The sequence below is a fragment of the Podarcis tiliguerta genome, assembly GCF_965153285.1.
Source record: "Podarcis tiliguerta genome assembly, chromosome: 14".
NCBI lineage: Eukaryota > Metazoa > Chordata > Lepidosauria > Squamata > Lacertidae > Podarcis > Podarcis tiliguerta.
The window spans coordinates 35,629,504-35,654,891 of NC_139547.1; the positions used below are offsets into that span (position 1 = coordinate 35,629,504).

At 47.5% G+C, this 25,388-nt stretch overlaps 1 protein-coding gene across 2 annotated transcripts in view; it reads left to right on the plus strand.

The window, feature by feature from the left end:
• SBK1 (SH3 domain binding kinase 1) overlaps positions 1 to 25,388 on the plus strand; it is a 74,285-nt gene that overhangs the window by 27,903 nt on the left and 20,994 nt on the right. The window contains exon 1 of one of the 2 annotated variants that reach the window (XM_083414257.1): positions 3,050 to 5,397. The exons of the other annotated variant lie outside the window; for it this stretch is intronic. The gene's annotated coding sequence lies outside the window, so the exon portion shown is untranslated. Of the gene's footprint in view, positions 1 to 3,049; positions 5,398 to 25,388 lie in introns of those variants that run through there. 2 annotated transcript variants of the gene reach the window in all.

Sequence of the window (25,388 nt, forward strand, 5' to 3'; positions counted from 1 at the left end):
GGTGCAGACATGGGGGGAACCTATTGAACCCCAGGGCCAGATTCTGACTTGGTGAACCTTCTGGGGGCTGCATTCCAATGGTGGGTTGGAGGGCAGAAAACAGTTTTGGTAGGTAACTTGCTCTGTCTCTGAGCCATCATTTGCTCTTGACTGTGTTCCCTAAGCCAGCCTCTATTTAATTGGTGGAGCTCAGGATTCTCGCAAAAAACAAAGCAGATCATCCCACAAGCCTGAAGCTTCCCCCTATCGCCACTGAAAGAGAACAGATTTTTGACTTTTGGAGTGCCACAAACATACATACGTTTGCTGTGAACCCCCAAAAGCCCAGCCCAGTGTTTGAGAGCTCCTGTCTCTTTAAGAGCCTTTTGGCTGCATTCCAGCTGCTTGAAAGAGAGCTAAAGAAACCCACAAAAGAGGAGGGGGTGGCGGAGTGTGTGTGTGTGTGTTTGTGTGTGTAGGACAGTGTATGCCTTTGTCAAGCGATGCAAGGTTTTTCTATTCCGGAAAGAATTTTGTGGGGGTGGATGATGAGCAGATAGTTTTTAAATGGTCTTTTAATAGGTTTTTAATCTAGATTTAAGCCACTTTACCATGAAGTCAGGAGTTAATACTCCAATTGATTTTAAATGGAGCTGGATTGCATTCTGCATTTATTTACTTGTAATCTCTTGAGAAAATTTGTTCCCTCCCCCTCAGTTGAACATAAGAAGATCCCTGCTGAGTCCAAAGGACTCTCTTTTCCAGCATTCCGGCCAATTAGATGCCTGTAGGAAGAAGCCCACAAGCAAAACATGACTTCTATCTATCTGTCTATCTATCTATCATCTATCTATCTGTCTGTCTGTCTGTCTGTCTGTCTGTCTGTCTGTCTATCTACTATCTATCTTGTTGTTTACTGGCCCTTCGCCCTTAAGGTCACAGGGCCAGTTTTTACAACAATTAAAACACAATGTTAAACACAGTTGAAAACAACTTACAATAAGGTGGGTCCTAAAAATATACATTACAGAAGTCAAAACCCAGGGGAAAAAGGTGTGTCTTCAGCATTTCCTGTGTGCCAGACTGTGGAGTTCCACAGCTTAGGGTCTGCCACAGAGGATGCCCTCTCCCAGGCCAAATACCCTTGAACCTGAGCTTCTGATGGTGGAAGAACTACCCAGAGCCACCCCCTCTGCCAATCTTAGCACCCAAGGAGGGAAGGAGAGCAATTTTTCAGGTATTGGGGACCTAGGTTGCCCATAGACTCATAGAATTCTAGAATTGGAAGTGACCACTACCGTCCTCTAGCCCAACTCCCTGCAATGCAAGAACTTTCGATTCCCATGACTCAGATTAAGTCTCCGGATTAAGTCTCCGATTCCCACTTCTCTGAGATTAAGTCTACCAACTAAGCTTTGGTTAGGGCTTTGGAGCACTAATGTGAGCACCTTGAATTAGGCCCAGAAATGCATTGCCTACCAGTGCAGCTCTATGTGAGATCTAAACGAAACCCCAGCCAGTAATCTGGCTACTGTATTTTGGACCAGCTGAAGTTTCTGAGTTGTCTTCAAGCACGGCCCCATGTACAGCACATTGCAGCGTTCCAGTCTGGAATAGCCCTCTCCTGCTCATGAGCCCCAGACTGATATTCAGAGCTATCATGTTTCTCATCCTAGAGGCAGCTTGTGGTTAATCATCATCATCTAGATGTATTACCCACCCTTTACCATAAGGTCCCAGGGCTGGTTGCATCTATATATATAACACAAGATTAAAATAAATTAAAATGATTCACAATGCAAAGAATAGCATGGGTCCTTTAAAAATTCAGGTGCCAAAAGTCAGGGTAGAGCCCTGATCCTCCAGGAATCTGCATAATGCCTTTTTAAAATCATTCAGATTGGTGGAATTTAGGAAGCTGCCTTATATTGAGTCTGACCATTGGTCCATCTAACTTAGTATTGTCTACACTGACCGGCAGCAGCTGTCTGGGATTTCAGGCACGGATCTCTCTGACCGGGGATTGAACTGGGGAGCCTCTGCATGCAAAGTTGAGTGCTCTACCCACTGAGACACGGTCCTTCCTCCAAACACCATCATCACATCTTTTTTTTATTTATTGCACTTATTAGACACTTTTTTATATTTTACAAAAAGTGAACTCAAAGTGTCTCAAAATATAATAGAAAAATTAAACCAATATACAACTAAAATAGAAGCTTAAAAAACTGCCATACTTAAAAAGCAGCGTAACAAATCCCACCCACTGAAGGAGGGTGCAATATCTAAATATCTCCAAGCTTAAGGGCTGTGAGCCTGCCTGTCACCTAAAAGTAGGCAGTGATGGTACCAGGAGTGCCTCCCTGGAGAGACCATTCCATAAATGGGGAGCCACCACTGAGAAGGCCCGTTCTCATGTCGCCAACTTTCACACCTCTCTTGGAGATGGCGCGAGGAGAAGGACCTCAGATGATGAACGCTGGTTGTGCCTATGCACAACTCGCAGACTTAACATACAGAATAAGAACAAGAAGAACATATGTTTAAAGAAGATTGGAAAACGTTTATGGAATATATGGGAAATAATTGTGTACAGCTGAAAATGCTGGCAGCGTTAAGATAAATTCAACAGTGTAAACAAGTTTTTATGGGTGCAATAATGGAATACTGAATGGTATAGTTTTTGTAAAATATGCAGGGATTTATGATATGTTAAAATGAACCATGGACTGAGAGTCCCATGGACTGCAAGAAGATCAAACGCATCCATTCTTAAGGAAATCAGCCCAGAGTGCTCACTGGAAGGACAGATCGTGAAGCTGAGGCTCCAATACTTTGGCCACCTCATGAGAAGAGAAGACTCCCTGGAAAAGACCCTGATGTTGGGAAAGATGGAGGGCACAAGGAGAAGGGGACGGCAGAGGACGAGATGGTTAGACAGTGTTCTCGAAGCTACAAACATGAATCTGACCAAACTGCGGGAGGCAGTGGAAGACAGGAGTGCCTAGCGTGCTCTGGTCCATGGGGTCACGAAGAGTCGGACACGACTGAACGACTAAACAACAAAATGAACCATAGAAAGAGAAGAAGGGAAGTCATTGATATCTTAAGGATGTAAAATGAGTATTTTAAAGAGAAAACATAATAAAATTATATACAGATGATGAATGCTGGGTCCAGGTTGGTTCATGTGTGGCCTTAGGGTAGCAAATTGCTTCGTTTTACTATATGAAGAAGTCCTTCCTTTTGTCTGCCCTGACTCTTCCAACATTTGGCTTTAAATATTCTAACCTGTTTTCGTAGGGGAGTCGCTCCAGCCCCCTGGTCTTCTGGGTTGTCCTTTTCTTCACCTTCTCCAGATCGGCAATATCCTTTCTGAAGGAGTTTTCCGGGAGCTCACCTTTCAGGTGATGTTAGCATCAGAGGCTATTGGCCATGGCAGCTAAGCCCTGCAGATATAGCACTACTGTTGGCTGGCTTTAAAAGAGGATTATCCAAATTCAGGCAGGGAAAGGTTGTCCATGGCTACTTCTACCGTGGGAGCAACAGTGCCTCAGAATGCCAAGTTGCTGGGAATCACAACTGGGGAGGCTGCTTTTGGGCTCAGGTCCTGTTTTCAAGCACAGGGGGGTCTGTGGTCCAAAAAGAGAAGAATCAGAAGGCGGAAATGACTGGATGCATCATTTAACAAAAGAAGGGGGGGGGGGAGAAAGAGAGTACAGTGGTACCTCGGGTTACATATGCTTCAGGTTACATATGCTTCAGGTTACAGACTCCACTAACCCAGAAATAGTGCTTCAGGTTAAGAACTTTGCTTCAGGATGAGAACAGAAATCGTGCTCCGGTGGCGCGGCAGCAGCAGGAGGTCCCATTAGCTGAAGTGGTGCTTCAGGTTAAGAACAGTTTCAGGTTAAGTACGGACCTCCGGAATGAATTAAGTACTTAACCCAAGGTACCACTGTATATGGAAGAGGCAAGACAGTTGATGCAGCAACGCTTAAGGATAATATTTTCCATATCAACAGAACCAAGGTCTGCCCCCCCCCTTTCCCAATTGCAGCCAATTAAAATAAATATTAATTCAACACAAACACACACAGGTCAATCACGAAGTAGGATTGTCAAAATGAAGGGGGATGTTGCTGGCATTGACTAGCCTTTGACAGCTGCTGGAATTCAGATATAAAGAAAGTCCAGCTCGGTTTGTCCCTAGGTTTTCTCTTTAGCCATGAGGACTACCAACTTTGGACGACCCTTTCCGAGGAACATTTTCCCAAATCCAGCAGATGGCAGTTTGCGTCTGTGCTGATATGTCTGAAACCTCCCCCCACTCCACAAATTCCAGAAGATCCTCTACGAGAAGTGTCACGACCCATTTCACCCGCACCCCAATTTCCTGCACCCATAATCCACTTCAGTTCCCCAAATGTCAAAGCAGCATGTCCGGCATTTTTAAAAGGCTTTTTTCTTCATCCCCCCCCCCCCCGCGTCCGCCGCATTCACAAGTGAGACGCAAACGTGTAGAAGAAATCCCTTGCGCGGCTTCAGAAATACCCGCCCCCTAGAAGCGGAGAGAAAGAAGGACTTAACCAACCACAGCATCCAGTCATATATATATATATCAAAGCAACCAGATTAACCCTGATCCTTAAACCCCGACGCTTCTTCCTTTGAACCTTTTGGCAGCCGCTCAAAGCGGTCGCAGCAGCTCGGGCTTGACCTAGAAAAGAAGACAGAAATGGGTGAAAGGAAGAGCGGCGGAACCCGAGGCGCTTTAGGACCCGGCGGAGCCGAAGCGGCTTCGCCAAAGCAGGCAGAGCAGGCAGGCAGGCAGGCTGCACACACAGAGCGAAGCGCGGAAGCGCCGGGGAGACCCTGCCTGCTCTCCAGGCAGGCGAGGAGAAGATCCACACACAGACATTCATTACAGAGAGGCGCAGAACAAAAGGGAGCAGCCACAGGGCGGGCTCGCGTCCATCCATCCAGGCGGGGAAGGAGCGCGCGGCTGGGCTGGGTGGAAGGCGCTGCTTCTTCCTCGCCACGATGCCTGCCTGCTCCGCGGGCTGCAAGCGGCGCTGGCGACCATGGGGCTGCAGCTGAAGGCAGCGGGCTGTCGCTGCTGCAGCCGCCGCCGCCGTCTCCGCCGGTGCTCGCCGCCCGTGCTGCAGAGCCGCTCCCGTCTCGCCCCACCAGCAGCAGCCGCCGCCGCCGGTGGCCAGCAGCAGCAGCAGCAGCAAGGGGCTGCGGCGCAGCAGTAAGGCGGCCGCGGCGGGCGGCGAGCCCCCTCGGGCGCCTGCCTTGAGCGCGCCGCTCTCCCTGGGCCCGGCGCGATCCGGAGGGAGGAGCGAGCGAGCGGCAGCCCGCGACACAGCCGCCGCGTCTGCGAGGACATGAGGGCAAGAGCCCGCGCCCAGGCAGGTGGGTCCGGCTCTGGATTCTTGCGGGAAAGAAGCAGGATTGGGGCATCGCGGGAGTGTGATATATGGGGGGGGGGGGTCGGAGCTCTGGACCCCTCCCCCCACGCGTGGAAGCGACGGTGGAGGGGTCTTGGTTTTGGGGGGTTGCATGTGGGGCGGGGATCGAGACAGGTAAGATGGAAAGGGGGTTTGTTGTTGGGGGAGAACTGGAGTGGGGTGGGTCTCCCTCTTGCACAGATGCAAGGGGAGGGGAGCAGTTTGGGGAGGGGGCGCGTGCGATTGGGGGTGGGGGGTTAGGAGCGTGCGCGAGGAGGAAGACGTCTCTCGGTCTACCTCTCCCTCCCCCCTCGGGTTGGGAGAGGTGACTCGGGTGCTAGAGGGGGGGAGGGGGCGCGGTGGGGAGGGAAGCGCGCCAGCCAGGCGAGGTTTCGCTTGGGCGCCTTTAACACAAAGCGCCGCTGAGAACAATGAAGTCCCCCCCCCCACCGACACCCCGTGCGCCGCCCCTCCTCCCATTGCTACTTTCCACCTGCAGCAGCAGCAGGAAAGGCGATGCCAGGATCATCCCCGCTGCAACCCAGGCAGGGATGGCGAGAGCAGGCGGGCAAGGTGCGGGTGTGGGGAGGTGGCGATTCTTCTAGCGCAAGGTCAGCATGTACTTTGTGAACACAACCGCACACTGGCTATTTAAGTGCAAAAGTGTGTGCGTGTGCATGTATGGGGAGAGATTGCATGTCTCCGGGGAAAGCACACACACACACCCCTATCTTAATATGGGGCTGGGGCTCTGTTAAGGAGGGGCTCAGTTTATATAGTCTGCGTTGCTGGAAAACACCCCCTTCCCTCCCGCCTCTACACACTATGTTGAGCGTCTGTAATGCAGGACAACAACGACAACCCCCTTCTCATTTGCGCTCTCTCTCTCTCTCTCTCTCTCACACACACACACACACCCCAGCTCGGGGATCTGCAGAAGGTAAGCCCCGTAGCCAGCATTTCCCCGCGCGCGCGCACCAGCACACACGCATGCAATTCATGCACATGGCTTTGTCTGGCGTGCACCTTCTTCCTCTCTCTCCCCCCACCCCGTAGGGGGGGGGGAGGGAAGAGAGAGAGAGATGGCAAGGCAATGTGGGTGGTGGGGAGGGAACCGAGGCTTTCTTTTTCTCAATGGGCTCTTGAGAAGCCTCCCTGCTGTGTTCTGCCCATTCCAATCCCACCTGTTTGGGGTCGTTGTTGAAGCAGACAGGGAGTGGCCAGTGTGTTGTAGGATGGATGTACTGTGTGTGAGAGAGAAAGAGAGATTATGGTTCTGTAGCATCCTTTTCACCAGATCTCTCTCCCTCTCTGAATATGCAGAAGGGCCTGGAAGGAGAGGTGGTACTAATTTAAGATGTAAAACATTCCCCTTGGTTACTCCCTGCCTTTACTGTGGAGTATTTGTTCGTTCATAGGAAGGTGCCATACACAGAGTCAGACCATTGGTCTGCTTGGCTCCGTATGTCCAGAATTGCAGACAAGGTACTCACCTCCCTACCTACCTGGAGGTGCTGAGGACTGAACCTGGGACCATTGCAGAGGAAGAAGATGCTCTATTCTGCTGGGCTGCACTCCCCCCCCCCCCAAACCAGTGCTTTATTGCAATGGCTTTCTAACCCTTTCCTGGGAAATAGCTCTGGAAGGTAGTCTGTCTATCATGCTCAGCCTTCTGCAATGCACAGAGGACCATTGGGTGTGTCCTGGGTTTTCAGTGGGGAAATGATGGGGCTAGGGAGACCTGCCCAGAAGCCTACATTGGTCTCCAGCAACCGGGTGCCCTCCAGATATTTTGAACTACAACTCCCAACATGCACTGGCTGGGGCTTGATGGGAGTTGTAGTCCAAAACCTCCGCAGGGTCCCCGCTTGCTGAAGGTTGCCCTCCATGAACTTGGTGTGCATCCTCAAACATGCCCCAGAATCCTCTGCAACACAACAACATTCCTTCGCAGATGGGTCCGGGAGAAAAAACTGTGGATCTCTCAAGGTAGAAAGTTTTGGGGGGCAAATCCCAACATGTTGCTTTATTGGAAAGATTCATTGGCCGGTGACTGAAAGGGCAGCGGCAGCTCCAGTGGTGCTGCTGGTGATGACCAGGCTGATAAGATGCAATCCTGCCCTGCACTTTTTCTTCTTGGTCTTGTCTGCATGGACAGGTTTAGCTTGGATCTGGTGGAGGGGTAAGATCTGGGGACCCCCCCAGACCCACTGCCCATATTTTCAACCCATTCCTGACGGCTTGGAACACAGCATGGTGTCAGACGGAGCCATTTCTTGCTCAGTTCCTGGCAGTGGAGAGACACTCTTAGCAGTACTGTTTGTTCATCTTTTGTCCACTAAGACCAGGGCCCTTAGTGTGGTGGCCCCTGCCTTTTGGAATGTGCTCCTGATTGACAGCAGGCGGGCACTAAAGTATTGGCATTTAGGTGCCTGCTTGAAACACATCTGTTCACCCAGGCTTTCCCTGAGGAGTGCTCCAGCTTTGTATGAACTTGTGGTGCATTTTGCATTTATTTTATTAGTGCCATTTTATTGTTGAACTTCTGCTGTTCACCACTGTGATCCATTTTTAAAAACATTGGTGGTATAGAAATTTTTGCAAATAAATGATAATAATAATACAGTTGAGAAGGGTAGCTCTGTTCCTTTGAGGGAGCAAAACCTTGTGGTACCTTAAGGACAATATGGCACAAGCTTCCGCAGACTAGAATCTACCATCCAGTTGCCTCTCACAATGTGGACTGCACTGCCCAAAATGTTCTGCTGCGATAAAATCTGCCTCCATCTTGGGATGAGGGTCATAACCCAACCCATTCAGGTCCTCAGTAAGCGTATCAAATTGGTTTTACCTGAAGCGTAGATTTGATAGGTTTTGAGGACACAATTGGGGCCCATCCCTAGTACAGTGGTACCTCAGGTTAAGTACTTAATTCGTTCCGGGGGTCTGTACTTAACCTGAAACTGTTCTTAACCTGAAGCACCACGTTAGCTAATGGGGCCTCCTGCTGCCGCCGTGCCACCGGAGCCCGATTTCTGTTCTTATCCTGAAGCAATATTTCTGGCTTAGTGGAGTGTGTAACCTGAAGCGTATGTAACTTGAAGCATATGTAACCTGAGGTACCACTGTACTGAGGTCTGCAGTTCCTTCTCTACTTCCGTTCCATGATGCATTATTATTGTTAATTCTTCCTTTGGTTATTTGAACTCAGCCGGAAGGTAGGTAGGCAGTTGTGTAGAGTTTTTCTTTCCAGATATGTTCAATGTCTGATGATGTTTGGCGAATCCCCCCCAAAAATGAAGGGGACTGTGCCTACCTCCCAGAGTTCTTTGCTCTCCTGCCTCTGTCATGTGACGGGTTGCAAGGTGCTGCAAGATTTTGTGTGTTGTTTTAACACAGTAGCAAAGCTCCAGGGCTCTTCTTCCCATTTCTTGGAGCTGCCAGTATCTTGGATTTGACTTCTCTTCCACTGTTTTCTTTGTGTGATAAATGGCTGTCAACTGCTTTCTGGTTCCAAAGAGAGAGGTGAATTCCCGGAAATGATGGGATCCATATATATTATGTTGTATGTATGTTGTATCATTTGGTTGCTTCCAGACAACCTTTTTGGTTGAGCATTCCTCCTGATTGGTTTGCATAAAGTTTCCGGGGTGATGTCAGCTATTTGTCTTTATTTTGATTTGTTTGCAGGGAGGTTACACAGTGTTGCATCAAACAAGTGTTATCCCACAATTTCCAGCGTATGTTCCTACCACTTTCCTTATTGCAGAAATACCGGTTGCATGCACGGGGGATGGGGAAGGGCAGTTTGTTGTGAAAGAGCACCAAATTGGCCTGAATTCCACATTTCCCGGAATGTGATTGCATCTCACCCCAAAATAGCAATGGTCAGAAGCACCATTTATCTATTTTTCCTCTGTGATCAGTGTTGTTGTTGTTGTTGTCGTTAGAGGGTTGGGCTAGCAACAGGGAGACCAGAGTTCAAATCCCCACCCAGCCATGAAACTCACCAGGTGACAATAGGTCAGTCACTGCCTCTCAGCTTAATTTACCTCACAGGATTGTTGTAAAGGGTGGAGGAACAACCATGTACACCACCTTGAGCTCCTTGGTGGAATACAAATGCAATCAGTAAAATAAATATATATAAATAGCATAACGTCTTGGCCTATTGCAAGTTCCATCATTGATTATATTGATGTTGGTTAAGAGAAGTGGGTTTTTATAGCCTCGCTGTTTACTAAAAGAAGCTCTCTTTCTTCGACTTTGTCTATCCAGCCATGTGTTGTCTATGTAGGCTGGCAGCCTCTCCAAATTCTCAGACTGAGCTCTATCCCATCACCAGTTGTCTAGCTTTGCAACTGGAGATAGTGGGGATTGAGCCTGGTGCCTTCTGCTTCACCCCTTCCTACTTTGATGCTGGCAAAGTTATGAACCTAAGAAGACCCTGGCAGCTGGATCTGGCCCAAGGCCCACCTTGTCCACCATGATGTTCTCAATAGTAGTCAACCAGAAGTCTCAATGGGAAGCCGACCAGCAGAACCTGGTTGCAACAGCACTCTCCTCTCTTGTGATTTGCAGCAACTGGGATGCTGCCTCTAATCGTGGAAAGCGGACATCGTTTTCTTTTTTTTTATAAATAATTTTTATTCACTTTCCAATAAACATTTTTTCCAAATTTAACATTTGTTTTGACATAAACATCTTTTTGACTTCCATCAGCCTATCTGAAAATTCTCCATACTCTCACTACGTCTCACATTTCTTACATTTATATTGCACATTATATCTCTTGGTCTTAACCTTTCTTTTAAACAACATTTCTATCAGTCTTTTTCACAAAGCTTCTTGAAAGCCAACAAGCGTTAGTTGCTCCTCACATTCAGTTTTGATATATTCTGTAAATTTACTCCAGTCCTCGGAAAATCTCTGATCGCGTTGGTTCCTTATTTTTCCAGTCAATTTGTCCATCTCTGCATACTCCGTCAATTTCATTCTCCATTCTTCCTTGGAAAGCGGACATCGTTTTCATGGCTAGTAGCCATTATCCTGGATAAATTTTATCTGATCCTCTTTTAAAGCCATCCAAGTTGGTAGTCATCACTAGTCTACATCTAGTGGGAGCAAAGGCATGCTTTTAATTGTGCATTGCGTGGTGATGTCCATCTTTTTGTCTGTGCTAAATCTTCAGCTTCTTTGGATAACCCCGGTGGGTTCCAGTATTATGAGAGAGGAAGGAAACCTTCCCTCTGTCCACACCCATTTTATACACCCATTTTATACATTATATACAGGTTGGCATAGTGCCGACTTGTGCCAGTTTTCTTTGGCTCCTCTGTAAGTCGTGGAGACATTGTGCTGCACCCGTTTGTGGACTGAGGTTAGGTGACTGCAAAGAACATAACGAGAGCCAAGGGTTATAGGCCACTGCACTATTCAAACTCAAGGCGCACTCTGGGATGTCCTGCAGTCTTTCCAAGAGCACCCATTTCACAACAATGACCTGCTTGTGTGGCTTTTTAAAAAGGGGCGGGGTGGGGGGGAAGGAATCTTCAACTGGTATCAATTAAATTCAGCACAACAAGAGATCCCTCTTATTTTGCATATGTTATTCTGCAATTTCTCAATAGCATAAAGAGCAGTTGTTGACATCCATCACAAATGGCTTCATCCCTTATCATAATACTCTACAGCAAAATTGTTGGGGAACTTAGGTAGGATGAGATTTTTCACCCTGGGTTAGCGGGCAGGGGAGGTGTCTGGGGTTTGGCAACCCATTTGGGGTATTTAGTTGCAATTGCCAGGTACCCAACATGGCTTTGAAGTTAGCCCCAACACCAGCAGTTACCCAGGGTGGGCATTAGGGTCACCCTGCCGTTTGCCACCCCACGGCCCACCCACCCTCCTGATTCTTTTTAGCAGTGCTGCTGCTTTTGAATTGGAGTTTTATTGTTTTCATAGTTCTGTAGTCAAGGGGGATCTCTACCCCCACCCGGGGGGTGATTTCAGCACGGTACCAGAACCCCCAAAGGCTGGCACCAGCCCCATCTGAAGTGAAAGAGGATATAGGGCAACACAGAGGCCTCAGGCCCCAAAGATTTCACTGAACAGGTGCCCAGATCTAGGTGCCTCAGAGTCTACCTTGCTGCTCTGCCTGACCCAGCTCCTTCATGGCACGAGGGCAGAGCCGTAGCTAGGTGATCTTGCACCCCTGGCAGAACCATCCAGATTGTGCCCCCTAAAAAAAGGTAAAGGGACCCCTGACCATTAGGTCCAGTCGTGGCCGACTCTGGGGTTGCAGTGCTCATCTCGCTTTATTGGCCGAGGGAGCCGGCGTACAGCTTCCGGGTCATGTGGCCAGCATGACTAAGTCGTTTCTGGTGAACCAGAGCAGCGCATGGAAACGCTGTTTACCTTCCCTCTGGAGCGGTACCTATTTATCTACTTGCATTTTGACGTGCTTTTGAACTGCTAGGTTGGCAGGAGCAGGGACCGAGCAACGGGAGCTCACCCCGTCGCGGGGATTCGAACCTCCGACCTTCTCATCAGCAAGTCCTAGGCTCTGTGGTTTAACCCACAGCGCCACCCGTGTCCCATTGTGCCCCCTAGCCACGGACAAATTAGTTATTCTTTTCACCACTCCTCCAACCCCCTCTCCCTCCACCCATTCAATTTACCCTCTATTTGAAACCTTTTCTTATGAGGCAATAATCGATAGAGTATTTTTAACTATAGACATATTTTAAGTGGATTTTGCGCCCCCTCCCCATCTGTGCCCCTGGCGGGGGCCCACCTCACCACCCCCTACTACGGCAATGGAGGGATGAGCCAGGATCAGACATATCTAGTGGCAACTTCACATTCTGGGGCCCAGAAGTCTTCCAACTAGAAGTGTCATCCATAATTAATCCACAAGGCCCAATTTAATTTTTACATGCCCAGAAGACACCTGGGTAAATTAATTTGCTTTGCCAGGATTAATGATGGGTGGAACCATTGGTACTTCAGATATATAGCATCCATAAAGAAGCTTCACTTATGGTATCTTGGTAACCTTTACAATGCTCTTTCAAGGTAGTCTACCACAACCTCCAATTTATATGTTATATTTGTTTAATTTATTGTCCGCCTTTCATTCAAGGCAGAACTCAAGGTCCTGGTTCGATGGTGGTCTCCCATGGACTCAGACCTGGGTAGCTTCAGCAAAATTATTACCTCTAGTGCTGATAGACCAGAGATAGTCCAGATATTGCTGGACTCCAAATCCCATCAACCCTAGCCAGCATTGCTAATGGTCAAGGGATGATGGGTGTTCATAGCTGAGTTGAAATTTGATCCAGGGGGTTCTAGGTTCTTAGATAATGCTCTTACCCACTTGGCTAAACCAGCCATGTCAGTCAGGCGTGGGGGACCTTTATCAGCCAGAGGGCCACATTCCCTTCTGGGCAAACTTCCAGGGGCCACATGCCAGGGGAGGGCGGGGCCAGAGGCAAAAGTGGGTGGAGCAACGAATGTGAATTTTAGCTGTGTATGGTAGGCTGGTGTTTAAACCCACCCCTATCCTCTATCCAAGCAAACTAGAGGCATGTTAATACACCCTTCAGCCAGGAAAAAACTTCCAAGGAGGCTGTGAAGCAGGGCCAGTGAAGGGTGTAGCCTGGGGAGAATCCCAAGGGCCAGATAAAGAGACTGGGGGCCGCATTTGACTTGCAGACCTGAGGTTCCCCCACCCTGGCACCATTGGTGTATGAATGTCTGCAGAAGTAGTGACCACTCTTCTGTACCTAGCCCAGTTTCATTAAACACACACATAACCACTCACAATGCAAAATGTGTGACTGTTGTTGATGTGGTTTGTAAACCAGGAAGCAGCTATTTTTAACTCAAATTCTATTCCCTAGAAATGTGACTATTTAATTTGAAAGATCTGGTTGGAAGCCTGGCTTCTGGTTATCAGCTGGTCTCTTAAAGATAGGCATTAGCTCTTGCCAATCACTCTTGGGTGTGTTTGGTCACAGGAAATTAGAGCATCCATGCTTTCTGCCAGAGAAACAGCATCTTCCGCACTAAAATAAATAAATAAAAGGTACCGTTTTTGAAGAGTGTGAAAACTTGGAGTATTTAATACAGTACATGTGTGATCTGCGTTGGGATGATGCTATTGTAGAGAAACGAGGAATTCAAAAAGCAATTTGCCACACAATTTAATGCACGCCTACTAGAAGCCATTGAGTTCAAGGGGATTTATCCCCCGATAAGTGTGTATTGTTATTATTAGTTTAGTATTTATTAAACATAGTTGCTTTATTAACAAAGCCACTCAAAGCGACTTACAATATTGTATTGGCTTTTCAAAGCCTTATTTGTGTTTGTAAAGCACACTAAGTGGATTGAATGTAAGAAGAGGTCTTACATTCTGGATCAGAACATAGATCCGTCTTGGCCAAGCCTGGGGAACCTGTGACCTTGTAGGTGTTATTGGACTCCAGATTGCAGGAGTACCAGCCGGCACGGCCTATCCTCAGGGATGATGGGAGTTAAGCTGTAGGCTGAAGCCAAGCAAAGGAGTTAGAATAAAAAAAGGTCCCATTCTGAACAGGAAGTCTTCATATAGCCCTTCTTGTCGGCGAGATAGCCAGCCTGGGGAGGCAGAGTCACTTCAGTGCCTTGGAAACCCATTTCCTTGGAGATGCCCCAACCTGGACCCTGGTGTCTCACTTTGTGGGCAGCCTTGCACACAGCTGGGAGCCCTTTGCTCTAGTCCAAGCGGCTCCTGGTACCCTTTCAGGACTGTTTTTTCTCTCTATTTGTCTGACGCATCATAAAACAAGATCTCTAGCTGTTGTGCAAAATCAGGTTCTAAGAAGGATGTGATAAATCTTAAAACGATAAATCTTAAAACAAAACCCAACCCAGCATAAAATCCAGAAACACAAAAGATCAGCACACTAAGTTACAACACAGATCACAGAACCGGCAAATACAGCCCAAAGTTGCATTTTCTCGAAGGGAAACCGATGCAAATTCTAGGAGTCCTTTGTCTCCTTTCCCTCAATGTCAGCTGTTGTGCAAGAGTTCTGAGCAAGGGTGACCATGCACACACCTATAAGGCTCAGTAGTATCATTTCCTGGGCAAAAGCAGCAGCTGTGCTTTGGCTTTGCAGTCTCCATTAGAAAAGTTAATTGCCCTCCAGGGCTCTTGGGACTTCAGGGCTCTGATTTCTGCCATTACCTTTCATGGCTTCTTTCAGCTCAGTTCTATCCAAAGTGAACTCAGCTATGGAGTCATGGTGAAGATATACATTTCTTTCATTCTGGAATCTAGCCCGTCCCAGGAGCTCAGGGTGGTTTGAGAAGGAAAGAGCGAAATTCACTGCAGAAGCTGAGCCTGCATTCGGATGTGGGGGAAATTGCCTTAGTTTTGCTGGTTATAATGCTTCCGCTTTTGCCCCATTTCCTAATGCTTCCTTCACACTGCAGCGGCCTTTTGACCGATATAGTGGCATGTTGTGCCAAACTTCATTCACACCAGTGGGCATGGTGTGACACAACAATGAATGTCATTGGACAACACTGATGCTTTCAGCGCTGATACCAGCACACACTTTCAGCACATGCCTTCTTCTGCCCCCCCCCGATCCCCTCCCCCATGAAAACAGCAGGAAAGAACTGTACACTGATATATTGCCCCAAATTTTGTCATTTTGCTCCCATGATTTTCCTGGTCAGGGGTGCTATAAGTGGATTTATTGTGGAATCAAATAACATGGAAATGAGCTTTAACATGAACTATATTCCATTAGCTTTCCAGAAGTGGCTTTTGTTTTGTCAAATCTCGAATATAATGTGGAAATCAACAGTTAGAGAAACGTTGAGGTATGAACTGCTGTGTGAATGCAGCCTGAACTGAGTACAGAATCCCTGTTGGTGGAGCAGACTTGACCTTGGGTACAATCACACTGAGGCTCTGGGTTTAGGACAATAAGAAAGCTAATATTAATTATTGGAAATACATATTTAATAGGAAAGATCTGTAAATCTATAGGGCTAAGGGGGAGATGCAGTAAGCCATGCTTGCTCTTGCATCTCAAGAGACGAGAGCTCCAAGTATGTTTGTGATTTCATGAGGGAGGCATAGAGAAAGAGGAGGACGGCGAGTAGGAAGTGAGGTCAGCAACCCTAGCAGAACAGTGGTACCTCGGGTTAAGTACTTAATTCGTTCTGGACGTCTGTTCTTAACCTGAAACTGTTCTTAACCTGAGGAACCACTTTAGCTAATGAGGCCTCCCGCTGCCCCCGCACGATTTCTGTTCTCATCCTGAAGCAAAGTTCTTAACCTGAGGTACTATTTCTGGGTTAGCAGAGTCTGTAACCTGAAGCGTCTGTAACCTGAAGCATCTGTAACCCGAGGTACCACTGTATCAATCTAACACTGAAGGAAGATCAGCAGGTCAACATGAGAAGGACAGTCTAGGAAGCTTGGAGGTTCCTCTCTCTACCCTTTCTCATGTAGATGCATCAGCCCACGGTGCAGGCTGAGTTGCACCCTGATACTTCCAACACAGAGCAACTTAACAATTAGGTTTGTAATTAGTTGGGTGAACATGGGCGGGTCCAGCCCAAGTTTGGTTTGGAGATATAGAACCACCAGAAAGGAAAGCAGGAGGGGCTTTGAAGATGTCTGTCAATGTTCTGGGCTGACGAAACGTAGCTCAGTCATTCACCAACTTGGATAACTTTAAAAGAGAATCAGACAAATTCTTGGAGGATAAGGCTGTGATTGGCTACTAGCTGTTCTACCTTCATGGCTGGAAGCAGCAATGATTCTGGATTCCAGTTGCTGGAAGCCACAGAGAGGCTAGAGGGCTCCTGTGCTTGGGTCCTGCTTGAAGGTTCCCTGCAGACATCAGGGTGACCCTTGTGAGAACAGGGTGCCAAACTAGATGGATCATTGGCTTGATCCAGCAGCTGCCTCTTAGGTTCTTAGGTATGTTTTAAATCATATTCTGAGAGGCTGTGTTGATGTATGGAAGTGAATCATGCCCCTCACCTCATATACTTCAGTAATACCTTTGGTTTTATCGCACTGCCAGAAACTCATTTTTAATCAGACTGGTATTTTGTGTTTTCTTCCATTTCGTTTGTATTTTTGTATCCTTGTTAAATGTGAATAAGAATTAATTGAAAAAACAAGATTCCCATCGGCAGTTAGCAGCATCTGAGTGGGACAGGAGAAAGCGCAGGCACATTGATCATCGGGTTGCAGACTTTCCTAATCATCATCATCATGTATTTATTTATACCCTGCCTTTTTTCCTGACGGGACTTAATATAGTAAGGTCAATTGCATTTCTGTTTAAATTACGGTCCTTCTTTCTAAATTTCATGCAGATCTCTGCCTGCTTTCACCCACTTTTTTTTTTTACAGTTATTAAGCAACCATTCCATTAATTAGTGAATCACTCCCCCAATGCTTTGAATCAGCTTTTGCCAACCTGGCGCATTCCAGATGTTTTGAACTACAACTCCCAGGGGAGCTTTTTACTTGAAGCTCTTCTGCTCTGGTGTGTTATCCTGTAAAGGGGGATGAGGCAGAAAATACCCAAGCTGTTTTTCTCCCCTCCCCTCAAAGTGATGTGAGTGGAAGCTTATTAAATTATTACCTTTTGTAAACTTCCTACAAACAACAAGGACATCTGTATCGAAGTTTGGTAGTTTGCAGATTCACTGAATTATAGCCCAGCCCTATGCATGTTTAGGGATGCGGGTGGCACTGTGGGTTAAAGCACAGAGCCTAGGGCTTGCCGATCAGAAGGTTGGTGGTTCAAATCCCTACGATGGGGTGAGCTTCCATTGCTTGGTCCCTGCTCCTGCCAACTTAGCAGTTCGAAAGCACATCAAAGTGCAAGTAGATAAATAGGTACCTCTCCGACGGGAAGGTAAATGCTCTGGTTCGCTAGAAGTGGCTTAGTCATGCTGGCCACATGACCTGGAAACTGTACGCCAGCTCCCTCGGCCAATAAAGCGAGATGAGTGCTGCAACTCCAGAGTCATCCGTGACTGGACCTAATGGTCAGGGTTCCCTTTACCTTTTATGCATGTTTACTCCAAGATAAATGCCACTCAGCAGCATTCAACTAAGTTTTACTCAAAGTAAACCCGTTGAAATTAATGGCCCTTAAAGGCCATGTTCATTAGAATTTAGTAACGAACCATTTAGTATAATCAGTAAACTGGCCAGCTCAGCCCTTGCTAGATTGTTTATGAACAAGTTAAAAAGCACAGGTCCCAACACCCACAAGGACGAAGGGAATAGAGCAACTCTGCAATGAAGAAAGGCTGCAGCGTTTGGACTTTTTTTAGCTTAGAGAAACTTTAAATAAGAGGTGACATGATAGAAGTTTATAAAATTATGCGTGGCACTGAGGAAGTGGATGAAGAAAAGCTTTTCTCCCTCTCTCGTGACACTGGAACTTGTCATCATCCAGTAGTGGTGAATGTTGGAAAATTCAGGACAGAGATAAAAGAAAGTATTTCTTGATGCAGCGCATAGTTCAGCTATGCAACTCACTCCCAGAGGAGGCAGTGATAGCTTTAGAAGAGGATGGACAAATTCATGGAGGATAAGGCTATCCATGGTAACTAGCCATGATGACTATGTTCTCCGGCCTCCATAAGTGGAGGCAGTAATGCTTCCAGTTACCAGCTGCTGGAAGCCCCAGGAAGGGAGAATGCTCTTGTGCTTGGTCCTGCTTGCCAGTTTCCCACGGGCATCTGGTTGGCCACTCTGGGAACAGGACGTTGGACTAGATGGCCTGATCCAGGAGCTTATGGTGACCCAGTGATTCTGGTTCAGATTTGGCTATGGCTGGCGTATTAGACAAAGCTGGTAAATGGTCCTCCTAGCCACTGAGAACACTTAGAGCAGGCATGTCCAAAGTCCATTTTGGGGGCCTAATCTGGCCTGCCAGTCGGTTTAATCCTGCCCATGCGGCAGTTTATGTACTGGGGTAAAATCCTAAAAAAAAAAACCTTGACAACTTCAATCCTAAAAGAAGCTCAACAACTCCAACCCTACAAAAAGCTGAACAACTTTGGGGTAAAATCATAAAAAAACCTCAATAACTTCAGTCCTATAAAAAGGTAAACAACTTTGGTTGGCCCTTTGGTCGGCCCCCACGGCCCTTCACTTCATCAAATCTGGCCCTCTTTGAAAAAAGTTTGGATTTAAGAGTTCTAATCCCAAAGATAGACCCAGCAGTATCTCAAAGTGTGGTGTACCTGCTGCAGTTTCACCCAGTGCAGGCAACTGACCTACCCTTTGGACACAGGAATCAAGAGACTTGTTCTTCCCGAGGTTCAAGCTCAGCTTGCAATATAATAGAAACCTATATGAAAACAGAACGATTGCATATATAAAAACAGTTTAAAACAACAACAGCACATACAGAAAATCAATTCAAATCCAATACAGTTCCCAGCTGGGATAAAGATCTCCATTTAGGCTTGTTGAAAGAGGACCGTCTTTAGCAGCCTGCATTGGAAAAACAACAGAGAGATGCATAGGATCACGCACACCATAAATGTGTGGCACAGATGGGCCCATGTACATTCTAATCTTCTCTGTCTTTATTCAGGAGTAATAATCCCCGCTGCATCAAAAGAAGTTTACTCCCGGTGTGTGTTTTAGGACTGAAGCTGCTGAGAGACTGAGGAGGCAGAGTTTAAAGGCTCATTTGCATGCTCATTTTCAGAATTGCCCAAATGCTGCGCTTCTGTAGACATAATGCACTTTCCAGACCTTTATTGCTCGGATAACACGCCCCCCCCCCCAGCACTGCGCAATCCAGTCCTATTTTCTTCCTGTCGCAGTTTCATGACTGACTTAATTGGGTTTCCCTCAGTCTCTCAGTGCTAAACAATATACCTGCAAAACAGCAAGTACGAATGAGTTTGTGTGCATGAGAACTGGGAAAAGTCTACATTTGACGGAGGTGGGATCAACTTCCAGCCCCCTGGCAGCCCTTCAGTTTTGATAGGAGAGATGGGAACTGCTGAAGCTGACAGAGTTTGTTGGTTAATTTCTCTTGATTGGAGTCAGCAGAGGTGGCTTCAGGTTTGAGGTTGCCCTTGGCAAAACCGCTCCCTCCTTCATCCATGGGCCTACCTAGTGGTGTCAGGCAACACTGAACAATTGAGCCCAGCCACCATTTTAGTTTCCTATGTTGCCCTAGAGCAGCCTTTCTCAACCTTGGGTCCCCAGATGTTTTTGGCCTACAACTCCCATCATCCCTAGCTAGCAAGGCCAGAGTTCAGGGATGATGGGAGTTGTAGCCCAACAACATCTGGGGGCCCAAGGTTGAGAAATGCTGCCCTAGAGGATTGTGGGAATTTTTTTTAAGAGTGATTAGGCCCAGCTGCGCAACACTGCTTGAATTGTGGGCCAGGGATTTTTGTTTTTAAAAAGTTGGTCATTTTAGCAATACTTCTCCCCGAGGTTTGGAAACAGACGGAGGGGGGCGCTTGGAAACTTAGGTATCAGGTATATGCCAGTGGTTAGGGAATCTGGGTCCCTGGATCACATCACTGCAGGTGAAAAAGATCCATCAGCTGTTCCGTTCTGCTTTAAAACACTCTATTGCAGAACATATCCAAATTACAAATATATCTATCCAGGGGGACATACAACACTATCTTGGGGGAAGTGGGCAGGAGGCACAGATTGAAGGTCTCTTTCAGAAGCAAAACAAAGCATGGGATTGGGGGGGGGGGAGGCATTTCCAATTTAGGGCCTGGATGACCCATGATTTTAATGAAGTGGTTTTAATTTCTGTAGGTCAAGCTCTCTTTCCAGCCAGGGTTGACAAGCATCTAGAAAAAGAAAAAACACCAACCCATCAAACCCTGGAAATTGGCAATTATTGAGCTGGACCAGTTGTGTGTAAAGCCCGGACATTTGGGTGGCTTGTCCCTGGTTTCTGGTCTGTTTTCAAGCACATTTCAATTGCTCAATTTTTTGTGCACTGTGTAGTACCTTGGTACCCAGGGCCAGTGTGCCATATTCAGAGGAGCCCTTAGCACCCACCCTGGTCATTGAACCTCCCTGTATGTCAGGGACTGGCTGGATGAGGAAGAGTGGTGGGGGCCACCCGCCCAAGAGCCCCCCAAGAAGGGCACAGAAGACGGCGACTTAGATCCCAGAACCTGATGGTGGGATGCTGAAGAGCAGTCTGCCGAAGGGAGAAACTGGGAGGTGCTAGAAGCAGGGGCTTTGAGCGATCAAGGGGGGTCAGGGCCTTCCAGGACAAGGTTAGAGGCTGAGAGAGAGTCTCAGTGTGAGCGCAGACTCAGACAGAGGTTACCCAGTCCCATCTGCTTGGGAAGGAACCAGAAAGAGAGGCTAGAGAGGGAAGGATGGGGGCTAGTGTTCAGTTTCAGCAGCGTCTCGGCTGGAATAAGACGAATCAGAGGACTACTGTGTTGCTGTGTTCTGTTAAGAAAAAGCTAATTGCGTGTGTGTGCCTGCCCTGTGGATGACCTGGCTCTCTCCACAGCTCCTTGACACTGCAAATGTCTCAGAATGAATGCACTTTAAATAGCCCACCTCGTCTGATCTCACTGCAAACAGATCAGAACAATGCTCCACAGACAGGACCCCTGGTGAGAGCGGAAATGGGTGGGAGTAAAGCTTGGAAGTTGGCTTTTGCAGGGACATGGCTTCCAGCCCTCACCTCCACTATACCTGCTGCCAATGTTCTTTTTGAATTTAATCTCTTTTAGGGATGTAAAAACACATCATTTTCAGCAACGGTCTGCATTCATCGCTTGCAGCACTGCTTCCGTTCCACCGCAGCTCGTCTTCTGCCAAAAAAAACCACAATTTGTCTCGCTGCTTGCTATGGTGAAATTACATAACTTACATGATTTATTGAATTAATCACGTAATTACGTTATTCCCTCCAATTCATTCCATTGCAAAGCAAACACAATGCAAATGGGAGGGGGCTAGGCACTCTCAATGGCATATTGCTTGTCGGCTGAAAGCAACAACAGCAAATACTGACCATATCCATTGGATTGATTTCCATTCTGGATGTGGGACGAATAAGCGAACATTGGCGATTTCCACTCCTGTCTCCATTTTTTTCTGGAATTCTCTGATATCTCTGGTCTCTGCACAGGGCCGGGGGACCTGGGAGGGCAGCTTATGGCGATGATTTGCTCTGCCACGAAGGATTGAAGGTGCCACGAATGGAGGTGACTCTTGACTTGCTTAGATTGATTGCTTAGATTGATTGTAGGGAAGGGGGAAGGTGATGGATGGGGGAAAGGAAAGGTCAAGAAGGAAAACAAACACAGTCTGTGGCAGCAAAGGGAGGGTGGGAGGAGGAAGATGAGTTGGTGGCAAAGCTAGGAATGAAGAGCCATAGCTCAGTGATAGGGCATCTGCTTTGCGGTGCCTCCAAGTCAGGCTGAGAATGTCCTCCTGCGTGAAACTGGAGAGCTGCTGCCAGCCAGTGTTGGCAGTACTGATCTAGATGAGCGAATGGCCTGACTCAGTATGCAGGAACTTTCTATGTTGATTCTAAGTTTTGAAAGAAGGGTGGTAGCTCAGTGTTACAGCATCCACTTTGCAGGCAGAAAGCCCCTGGTCCAACATGGTCTCAGCATGACTGAGAAAGGCTCCCTGTTTGAAATCCAGGAAAGCTACTGCCAGGTCGTGTAGACAATACTGAGCTCAATGGACTAGATCAGCACAAGGCAGCTTCCTATGTTCCTATGTCTTTGGGCTTTAGCTCTGTGGTAGGGCATCCTCATTGCATGCGGAAAGACAATTCCTGACATCTCCAAGTTGGGTTGGGAATGTTCCTCATTTGAAACCATGCAAAGCCACTGCCGATCAGTGTGGACAGCACTGAGCTAGATGGACCTGATAGCAGCCACCCGCAGAGCTGGCAAGAAGGCAGAAGGGAAGAGATGCTGTGAGGGACGGAAGAGTTAATTGGCCATTGTTCCCAACTGTGTGGCAGAGCTGGATTTAGCTGAAGCCATCAATACAGCCAAACAGAGGGCATTTACTTTCAGGTGGGATATTCTGTTCTGTCGGCCATCAGTGCGTTCTTGAAAAGCAAGCAGAGGGGAGATGTAATTCCATCTGGCCATGCGTTGAGCTGAGGCTGGAGTCCCAGAGGCGACCCATCCGCGAGGCAGAGGGAGGCGGGCGCTTCCGGCAACGGGCTGTAGGGCCTCAGCAGGGTGGTTAAGGTGTCTGATCCTTGGGGAGTTTTCCTGCGTTGCAACAAGCCCCACTGGAATGGAAGGGAGCTGTGATATGTTGCTTGGCGGGGGGCTGGGGGCGGCAAAGAAGTCGTTAATTAGCTTTGGGACCAAGGCAGCATTGGGATTCTGCACCTCAGGTGGCAAAATTATGAATTAAATCACTGAGTTCTGCAAAGGCAACATGGAGATGAAGGAGGAGGAAGAAGCTGACAGCCATTGATTCCCCCTGGACTAGTTGTGTTTATGGAGGCAGGCAGGAGGGGTCTGGCTGAGAGCAGGCTGAGCTTGGTGGGGCCGCTCCCCACTTGCCCTGGTTGACAAGCCACCATTGCCCATGCAGAGCACATCTGCCTACAGTTGCAGGGGGTTGAACTAGATTACCCCTTGGGTTCCCTCCAGTTATTTGATTGGTGGCGCTGTGGGTTAAACCACAGAGCCTAGGACTTGCTGATCAGAAGGTCAGTGGTTCGAATCCCCATGACGGGGTGAGCTCCCATTGCTTGGTCCCTGCTCCTGACAACCTAGCAGTTTGAAAGCACGTCAAAGTGCAAGTACTGTAGACAAATAGGTACTGCTCCGGCAGGAAGGTAAACGGCATTTCTGTGTGCTGCTCTGGTTCGCCAGAAGCGGTTTAGTCATGCTGGCTACATGACCCGGAAGCTGTATGCCGGCTCCCTCGGCCAATAAAGCGAGATGAGCGCCCCAACCCCAGAGTCGGCCACGACTGGACCTAATGGTCAGGGGTCCCTTTACCTTTACCTTTACCTAATTGCAAGTGACCCTCTGTGCGTCTCCTGATTCACTGGCAGGATTCCCAGAATGGACAGTGATTTATCCATGTTTCAGTGTATCTGAAGAAGTGTGCATGCACATGAAAGCTTATACCCAGAACAAACTTAGTTGGTCTCTGAGGTGCTACTGGACAATTTTTTAGTGATTTATCCAGGGAGACTTAAGCCCAGGTAGTGCCACAGTTTTTCAAAATGCACAGTAAGGTTGCTATCCGAGGTAGACCACCAGTGATAATGGAGAGTCTTCGCTCCAGATATTTTATATTTTCCTGTGTTTAGGGTATTTTTTCTTTACTGCAAGGGGATATATAGGTCCCAGGGCATGATCTGCAGGCATATGATGTTCTCTGGAACAGGTTCAAAGGAGAGCCGCAAATATGGTCAGGGATACGATGAATGGTCAGAAGAAGTGGGAATATTTGGGCTGGAGAAGACTGAAGTGGTAGCACACTTCAAATCCCCAGAGGACAGTCATGTAGAAGAGAGCAATGACTCTGTTGAAGTGCAGTACATAGATGGTATATAACAGCATATCAGTAGCAGTGATGATAATGATGGCAATAATATTAATAATAAAAAGGTAAAGGTCCCCCTGCCCGTACGGGCCAGTCGTGTCCGACTCTAGGGTTGTGCGCTCATCTCACTTAAGAGGCCGGGAGCCAGTGCTGTCCGGAGACACTTCCGGGTCACGTGGCCAGCGTGACGAAGCTGCTCTGGCAAGCCAGCAGCACACGGAAAGGCCGTTTACCTTCCCGCTGTAAAGCAGTACCTATTTATCTACTTGCACTTAAGGGTGCTTTCGAACTGCTATTATTAATTTCAAACTGCTATATTAATAATATCATTAAATAAATAATAAAGTGTAGATGATCACCAAAGAGGAACTGTGTCAGAGAAGGGGTGGAGCGATATATGAATATACATAAACAGAACAGCAATAAAAAAAATATGTGGTGCAGCGATTAATATAAATAAACTGTAATAAATCATCAGCGCCAGCTGGTGTTTGGCAGGGAGAATCCTGAAGGGGCTCAAGAATGAAGTGAGTGAGCTACCAACAAAGCAACATAAATTATCATTAAGCAGCGCTGGAGAAAAGTGAAGTCTGGAAGGCAGCCAGAAGCACATTGGGTGTTGTTGTTTTTTAAGAAGTTGCTGTGCAAACACTGGGAATTCTGGAATCCCAGACAAGGGGAAAGGAGCAGAGAATGTGTGTAATAGGGTGGGCTTGCTTTCAGAGATTTGCAGATAAAGAGGGCAGGGTTGAGGAAAAAGGGACGATAAGACACGTTGTCCTCTTTGAGGAGATGCCTTTCAATGAAGTCCGTTCAAAGGAGACTGGATAACTGGTAACCCTGGTAACCACTGGGCAAGAGGTGCAGGGTTGCCATGGTTTGGGATGAGCAGAGGCAGCAATGCACCCTGGGAAATTGGTATGCAGAATGCTTGGCCGTCTATAAGCAAAGGCTGCTGCGCTCCGTGAGATCCCTGGTATCCTGGGTACAGATAGCCGGCGTGCAAATTGAATGCGTTAACACGCCAGATGTGACGGGTGTAATAAACCACAGCATTTCCCTTCAAATTAATTGCAAGGGAGGGAGCTTATCTCCTGTCCTTTCCCGGTTGTCACTTTTGCTTTGAATGCATGCCACTGAAGTTCCACGGAGAGGTGGCGAGATAAAAATGCAATAAGCAACATAAAATCAGTCACATGTGAAGCAATATTCCCTCGGTGTGCGTTGAATAGGGTAGCCACTAGCACAGTGCAGAAAAAGAGGTCACATGGTTGTAGTCTTACTCAAAGCAAACCCACTGAAATTAATGGATATGACCAGGTTCATTAATTTCATTGGGTCAGCTCGGAGTAGAACGTAGCTGTCTAACT